A 9,046-nucleotide genomic window follows, 5' to 3' on the forward strand; every position below is an offset into this window, starting at 1 on the left:
GCCGTCTGTGTGCCAAACCTGTTTCCGAGACTGATTAAATTCACTAAGTCGTTTTTCAGACCCGTATTTTGTGATATTTCGTCTTTAATTTCCTTTTTGGTTGACCATTCATCAATGTCTTTGATTTCTATCAGTGCTTTTGGTTCAACCACTTTTGCATCCGTTCCAGCTGCCTTGGTTACGTCGTCTATGACCCCTTCATGGTTTTGCGAACTGTTATGTAAAAAATTGTGTCGTATATAGTGTGTGGTCCAGGGTTTATTATGAATGTGGTTGACTTTTTTCGTCATGTTTTAGTTCAACGGTAATTTCCTTTGACATAGGTCTTGAGCCCGATTTATTCTTCCTTTCTTGGTTACTTTCATCCGTCATAGTCGGGTTTGAGGTTCCCTCTACCAATATTTTCCATTCGATTTCTTACTCTCTTCCCTCAAAATTTTTCCAGTTACCATTGCCCAATTTATCGATTCACTTCGGTGTTGCATTTCGCCTATCGTTTCCTGAATTTTTAATAACTATGCGAGAGTGTCGGTTGAAGCCTTTTGGAGGTTTTTTATTGCTTCTTGTGTTTGGTTGTGTTGTTCTGTAAATACCCGTTGTTGTGCTTGCGATTGTTGCTGTAACTGTTGTATAGTCTGTTGTTGCTGTTGCATCTGCTACTGTTGCGACTTTATTGTTCGGTCACTGGGGGAGGGGGACTTCATCTATAAGTGCCATGTACTTCGTCATCAATCTGATTGATATTCCCAGTGATCTAGAATTATCTCTCACGTCTTTCATTGTGTTAGTCGCTACTTCCACATCCTCCTCTAGTTTCGTTAAATCTTCCATTGTCTTCTCCATGGATTTTGCAAAAAATTCCTCAGCCTCTTCTCGGATTATTTTTTTCGACTGTGAGCCTTCTGGCGCAACTGGTCCGAATCTATGTGTACCCGATTTTGTGGTGCTAACAACGTTAGTGTTAGAAGTTTGGCCTATCGAGTCTTTTGTCTCAGCGCTAGTATTTGTACGAAATAGTTCCGTTAGAGCTTTGATCTGTCCTGTTCTGTTATTCGTTTGGGCACATCGTTGGACACCCACGTGGGTGCTCGCTAACGCCTGTGTAGGAACGCCAATGGTCTTAGGATCGTTGTTCGACCGTACTTTGCTCCCTTGCCTACCCAGTAAAGTAGTCTCTCGAAGGATATCCGAACCCCTTGGAGAAGTAACGTTGATGGTGGTTTTATCATTCATCATATTAAATCGTAGGTGGTTTGGCCTTCACCACTGGCGTTAGCCTTGCGCCGGTTGTCTTTCATTCCGATCATCGTCCTGATCTTCCGAAGCACCAAGGTTTGATCATACCCCCGGTGGTGAGCTTGTCCGCAACCGCTTATTCAGTTATTCCGAAGGTGTGGCTTATTTCGCGGCTACCCTGCATTTCTACAAGGCGTTCCCCTAACCGCAGCTTGTGGACGCACCCGATAGCAGCTCACGCCACGGATAAAAGGTTGGTTTAGCTCGATCAAATTTAACACAACCCTTTAACATTGATTTTGATAGTAATCATCTATTTAGATGTTAGTAGTGACGTCTTATATCTGCAAGGTGTCTTTGAGGCCTACAATATAAGACGTTCTGATGGCAATCCATGAAAATAAGTGTGATTTTATGATTTGACGGTACAAAAATTGGTCTTTTTTTGTTGTTCTAATATGTTAGAAATAGCTAAACGGCTTTAAATTACTAATAATCCATTTACTAATAACGAATTTAGTGACAGTTTCCTATTATGCGATACTTCTTTTTGATTACCTAGTTATTGTTGCAAAATTGCTGCTATATTTTATCCCTTCTATTTGTGCTTTTAATAACAAGGTGTTAACTGTATCCCTGACATCCTTAACAGAAAAATATTCGTCGTTTATCCTTTGCGTCCAGATGCAATATATTTTATGAAACGTCACGTCTACGTAACTCCCCTTAGTAAGTGTTGCCAAGTAGAATATCTGTCTACGATATTCTTTAAGGTAATTCACTACTTATCATACAAGTTTAAAAGGTCGTTATTCAGGTATATTGAACAAAGTTTGCTCAGGATCGAAAGCTATATCCAAAATTTTGTTTTTCTTGCAATAAATATGCTGATCCTTTGCACCACATAGCACATATTCGATATCGTATGATTTTATCTCTCTCGACACTAGATCTGCAGGACTTTCGTTAGTCTTTAAGTGCCTCTATTGGTGTACATTAGTTAATTCTAAAACTTGTTACACATGGTTTGATACAAATGTTATTAGTCTATTTAAATGGCAAATAAACCATCCTAATACGACCATAGAATAGATCCAAAAACAGAAGTCCTTTAGATCGAAGTTCCACGTCACTGTAATTTAGCTAGTTCATTTAGTTAACAATAAAGCACCGATTAACTCAAGCCTTGGTATCGTTGAACCTTTTAGAGGGATACCACGCATTACCTTGAGCATAATAATCGACTATCATTGTAATTTTCTACATTCTTGTATATCTTCGGTCTTACATAAATACGTGCTCCGTATTATTGATTCTTAACATTTTCTAAGCTGCCATCTTCTTTAGAAACAAATAATTTTTATTATCACATAAAAAAATTGATTGTCTAAATATAATTTATCAAAGATAATAAGTTTGAAATTAATTACAGATAATTAAACGCATATCAACTTAGATGATGTGTATTTATATTATATTAACTCACATTTATTTTATTGATAAATAGATGAAACAATATTTTTCGAAAATCATTACAAAAAATGAGTAATGGTAGTTATCTATCTAAGCTCAGTAAAATATCTGTATTTCAATTTATATTTTTCTTCAGTTTTAAGTTTTAACATATATTATGCTCAACACCATCCTACCACCCAAGACTTGGTTAGTGTCCCCCTGCCACCCAAAACAATTTCACCGTCACTCAGTACCACTCAGTATTTTCACCGCTGTTATGAACCCCTGAATATTATATGTAATATTGTATATGAATTTAGAAGGTCTGGAATAGTGTGTTGGACGACGACGAGCCAACGGAATCTGCTGACGAAGGGATTCCGTCCGGCTCGGCATATGGGTGAATACACTAAGAAGGAGGCAGTCAGTCGTATTATGGGATCAGAGCATTAGAGTTGTAAAAATTAGCAGAGCATTGTGTATTAGAATTATTTTCAATATAATTTTGTACATAAAGTTTAATTAATGACTAAATCATAATAATTAATCGTACGTTTATATTATTTTGTTTGAATTAAGATTTCACAACACCGCTAACCAGGAGATGTTGTTTCATGTGTTTTTCGGATGTATCGTAAAAACCATTGAAATACATTTGTTATCTTAAGTGTGATTTTCTTTTTCTAACTATCGATATCGTACGCAATTTTTTAAGTTGTTGATGGAAGCTTTCCTCTTTGATTTTTATTTCAATTGATAATTGTTTATTTGATTTTATCTTGACCTGCTACAACTGCAACAGAAATATCTTTCCCATGTTAAGGATTATATTATGTTAAATACGAAGTACCTCGTTATTAATAATAACGTGAAATTCAATTTCATATTTAGAAATGTTTTGAATGATTTGTAATCAAATATATTTCTTACACACTTTTGTGTAGTTTTTAAGTAAATAACTTAATTTCATAAATGTATAATATACAATGTATAATATCTACATACTTACGAATGCATATCCCAATCATAAACCTAATGTTTATCGTTTTTTACAAAATTATTCCGTACCCATTCTTATGTGAGTAATAAGTAATTTAAATGTCATTATATATTCATAGCTATAGACCAAAGCCTAACCGGTTTACATAATATGTATTGTATATTCGTATAGCTATTAGTACCGGTGGATTCACGAGCAAATATAGGTAAATTGTGCGCGGCTGTGATAAGAGTTTCCAAAACTACAAAAGCATAAAAATATATCGAAATAAAGGGTGTACTATTAAATAAAAATATTTCCAATTAGTTAGGTATTTGTCTTATACCTGTAAAATTTACTCGCAGATAAGACTAACACGCAGATAAGATAGCAGAACGGTATGTTCAAACGCACATTTCGTTCATTAAAATAAATCACTCATGGTATTATACTTTTATAGTTAGACGATTATATAACTGTATAAGTTCATACATAGGTTAAATAAATTTGATAAAATTATAAATTAATTTTTTACTATTATTAATTCAAATTTCCATTTTCCCCAACACACAATTAATTAAAAAATATGTAGATACCTAACTTTACTACTTGTGAAAGCCCACTGGGACATTCATTTATAATGCTCGTTAATGATTCTAAAGTGTATGGAGACCGTTTCTTTATTTTTGTAATTGCAACATTTGCTTTTATTGATGCTGCTTCCGAATCATGTGAGTGGATATTTATAATTTTTGACACCTATTAATAATAAAAAAAAAAAAAAAAATTAGGTACTAATTCTTTTACATAAATATTTAATATATTTGTATAAATATTGGATACTTTTTACTATTTGCTAATTGCTACCATTTATAATATATGTTTTATATTATTTAAATAATTTTTAGTTTTACCTCAGATATTTCAGTCGAAGTATGAATTCTACGAATATAATTATTTTTGTACAGACATCTCCAAAATGTTTTTGATCCATCACAATTGTATGAATCAAAAACATGTACATGTACATATATTGTCTATGTATAACTAACTTATTTTTCACTAAACATACTCATTCACCACCCCATACTCAATTAACGCTAAATACTTATCCACCAACCCACATTCAATTCAAATAAATACAAAATCTTTTTTTTTTCCCCACTAATAGTATCCTGGACACTCGGTTGAGTATGTGAGTATATTAGTTAGATAAATCACAAAAATAGAAACAAAACTGTGACAATCCGACGGGAACTAGTGTTATCTTCAATGATACGGCACATGTCGATCACATTTGGCGACCAATCGGCAGTATTATTATTGGTACGTTAATGCAGTCGGGAACAGTTATATATTGATTTAATATTGATCCGTTGTCCGCCTGAGTACTGTGCATAGGTGTATTTTAGGAGGGAATGAAGGGGCGATCGATCCCCCCAAAATCCGTATTTAAGGAATTGATTATATGTGAGATACACATTTCAAATTTTTTTAATATAGATCATTTTATAACGAAATAAAATTATGCGTGGCTATGAATACTGAATAATACTGAATTGGACTTTTTGTCGGGTCTATACTTAGTAAAAAATCAAATAAAACATAAGCGTAACTTTTAAAACATAGGTGTTAAAAAGGAACTATACAAAAGTTGATTCTAAGTGGATCCGGTATTAGATTAAAAAAACTACAAATATTAAGGATTCACCTGATTTAAATATTACCAAAAATTATACTTGTAAAATTTGAGCCTGAATTAGAGAAAACTTTTGAGTCCCTTCCCCTATAAGTAAGTCTATATACGCCCCTGGTACTGTGTATGATACCATCGATTGCCGAGCATCCGTGACTTTGACTATTGACTTTCTATTAAAAAGGAAACCGATTTGTCGATGCGAAGTAGGAATATATTGTCTTCGCCGACACTGTTTCAAGGCCAACTACTGGACGATAGAATAGACGTGTGTATGCATGTCCCAGATTCGAGTAGAATACTCATACGTGAATTATGTATGATCGCTATTCATGTCGTCGATTGTTGTAATCGAAGGAAAAATATCATTCAAAATAACCTTTATAAACACAATAAAGTGTAATATTTGTTAATAAATATAGTGTAAAGTAATGTATTGCAAAGAATAAAAAATAATTCAGTATCATATCAAGTATAGTATTTAGTATCCTTACAGCTTTTAACAAAAATTTAAATTATTTACAATTGTTAATATTGTTATTGAATTTTTACATTCAAAATATAATTATATTTTGAGTGTAAAAATTCAGTTTGTCAAAAACCGGTATAAATGCCATAAATATTGAAATTTTTTATAACTTTTCGTTTGTTTTTCACGGTTAAAACTAATGGAAAATTTGTAAAATAATTACTTTTAAAATATCAACTAGAGAATATTTCCTATCAAAAGTTTATATTATTGTAAAAATCCTTCTTAACGAAGTCTTGTATACAGATAAGAAAAAAATATTGGGTGACAATAGAATATTCGATTATTTATGATGACTATTCGAATACAGACTGAAGTTTTTGTAACTTAAGTTTTTGTAACTTTTTCTTCGTTTATTTCAATTATTTAGAAATAATTAGAAAAATTACTCCTTTGAAGTATCAACTAGAATTTATTTTCTTCACTTTAAATTTATGATAATGAGAACAATTCTTCTGGTTTTCCTGTATAGAAACACACATCATAGTAAAATCAAATTCTTTTCACTCAGAATCCAAAACATTCAGAATCGTGAAAACATTCATATGGTCAATACTAACAACATTGTTATTAATAAAACATATCTGTGAAATTGCTGTAACGCAGATTATGATTAAATAAAAGTAATTTGTAAATATAATATATTTACATTTTTTTTTATTTGAAATTCTTATTTGATCAATAATAACTATTTCATGCTTTAAAATACAATAATGAATACTGATATTTTTCAAAAAAAAATTTTAATGCTTCGACTAATCGTAAACATAAAATTGTCTTGCATTACTATTGTTTGTTATAAACTATTGTATTGTCTGTCAGGAATTACGTCAAACAGCAAGTAATAATAGTAATTTAAGTCAGTAGGTGGTCGTTTGCTATTTTTAGGTCAGTACTTTATTTCATAGGAGTTCTTCGCCGAAATGCAGGCGTTTCAGTAACTTGTAAAAAGCAAATATAGACATATTTCGGAGAATTATTTTTCAGGGCTTGTATTTGAAAAAAATAATTCGTTGTAAGTTATTTAAAATTTAAACGTTATACGAATTTTGTGTTAATCATCATTATGTTTATAGTTATATATTAATAAGTTATATGTTATATGTTAATAGTTACGTTTGTAACTTTTGAGTTTTGCGTTATAACGTTACACATAAAACTTTATTTCTCTTATTTAATTTAATAAAATATCTACAAATTTATATTTTATACTGAGTTGCCATGTTGTCTAGGAATAAAAGACACAAAGGACAGGAGAGACTGAATATATTAAATAACGATATTATAGTCATTCTATAGATAGTTCATCTATATTCATCGGGACTGAAACTTTGAATTTATCGTTGCCGGTTAAGTTAGTTCGGTTAGCTCAGGAAATAAAATAATTGTTCCGATTCGGTTCTGGTTCTGTTAAAAAAAAAAATAAAAGTACCGGTTTCTGTTATCAGTAAAATATGATATTATTTCTTATCTAATGAATATACTATAATATACTACTTTACCTGTAATATACCCATTTAAGTGTATTGTAATAATTAAATTACCAATGGCGCACAGAAGTATTTTGAGAGCACATGCAACTAAAAAAAGTTACCCATTTTTTTTTTTTAATAAAAAAACCTTCGTTTAAATTATTGTCTGTAACTGTAATTAACTCTTAAATTAACTATAAATTTAAGAAATTAAAATTTACTATATTTAATTAAAATTAAGATGTCTACACCCAGTGCCGTATAGGTATAATGTTTGTGTATAATAATAATGTTATTTGCTTACCATAATTCATAATGTTTGGTATACAAGTTGTCCAATTATATACCCACCCTTACACCCACCCCTGATGAGAGCACATGAAATTGCACTCCTTGGTAACCTGTCTCGGCGCAACTGAAAATTACAGTAGTAGACGAAATAATATTTTACAATGTATAACTGTCAATCAACGTAACCCTCTATGAAATATATAAAGTACAGTAATATTATTTGTATTATAAAATTGGAAATTACAGTAATAAAGATATTATTTTGGATTTATGGAACGTTTCGCTTACGTATCGTTTTCCATAATAATATACTAGCGGGTAGCTAAGGTTAGCCTCGTTACAAAACAACTTAGATTTGAAAAATTATTTTTTTGAAATTATATTATATTATCACATAACGTTCAAAATAATGCTAGTAGTTTTATTTAAGAAAGGAATTATGATGTTAATCTTATCTATCTAGCAAAAATGTTATTAAAGTTCCAAGTCTTTAATGACATATATAATTTGGTTAGTATTTTTTATATTTAAATTAATGTATTACGAAAAGTTCAATAGAATATGGAAGAAATGATTTATAACAGAAGATAAAATATGTATTCTAAAACAGAATTTGATTCAGACGTTTATTACTATTAATAACTATTAATAAAATCCAATCAATATAAATTCCAGAAAGATCGATTTATTTTTAACAGAGCAGATGTCTATACTCTTAATAAACCTGAAGAATTATTGGAGAATACAATTTTTATGATGCTTTGTTAAAATTTTTTGTCTATAAAATTTCAATAAAACAAATTTATTTTAAACTCAATTTTAAAATATTAAAAAATATATTAATTGTTTAAAGTTATTGTGTGTACATTATTATCTATCTAGTTTGTTAATTAAAATAGTTTTATCATGTTATATAAATAATATATATTTTGTCCTATTCAAATCATTACGATGAATAAAAATCACTATTAAATATTGGTAATGCATTAGTTTAGTTATTGTTTTAATATAACTTTTGATTATTCATATCCAAATATTACTGTAGAAAATATAGGTAAATGCATTGGGTTATTTTATTATTTTGAATTTAAAGTGTAATAAATGTAACTTTTTCATAATAGAATTATGTATGACTGATTTACCGAATTAAAAAAAAAAATTAAAATTTTTGAAATATATTTGAATCAAAATGATCACTTTATATAATTTATTAATGAATAACCTACACTTCACGAATAGTCAAATTATAAATTTTAAATTTAATTCTGAACAATGTATAATTTAATCACCTTTACGAAGCTAATTATTTTCGGAAAAATTTTAACAAAAATATTATATTATTATGTGCGTTGCTTTAATATTATAAATTTAAAACAGAATAAATTTTA

The sequence above is a fragment of the Sipha flava genome, unplaced genomic scaffold, assembly GCF_003268045.1.
Source record: "Sipha flava isolate LNK unplaced genomic scaffold, YSA_version1 194_pilon_pilon, whole genome shotgun sequence".
NCBI classification, from domain to species: domain Eukaryota; kingdom Metazoa; phylum Arthropoda; class Insecta; order Hemiptera; family Aphididae; genus Sipha; species Sipha flava.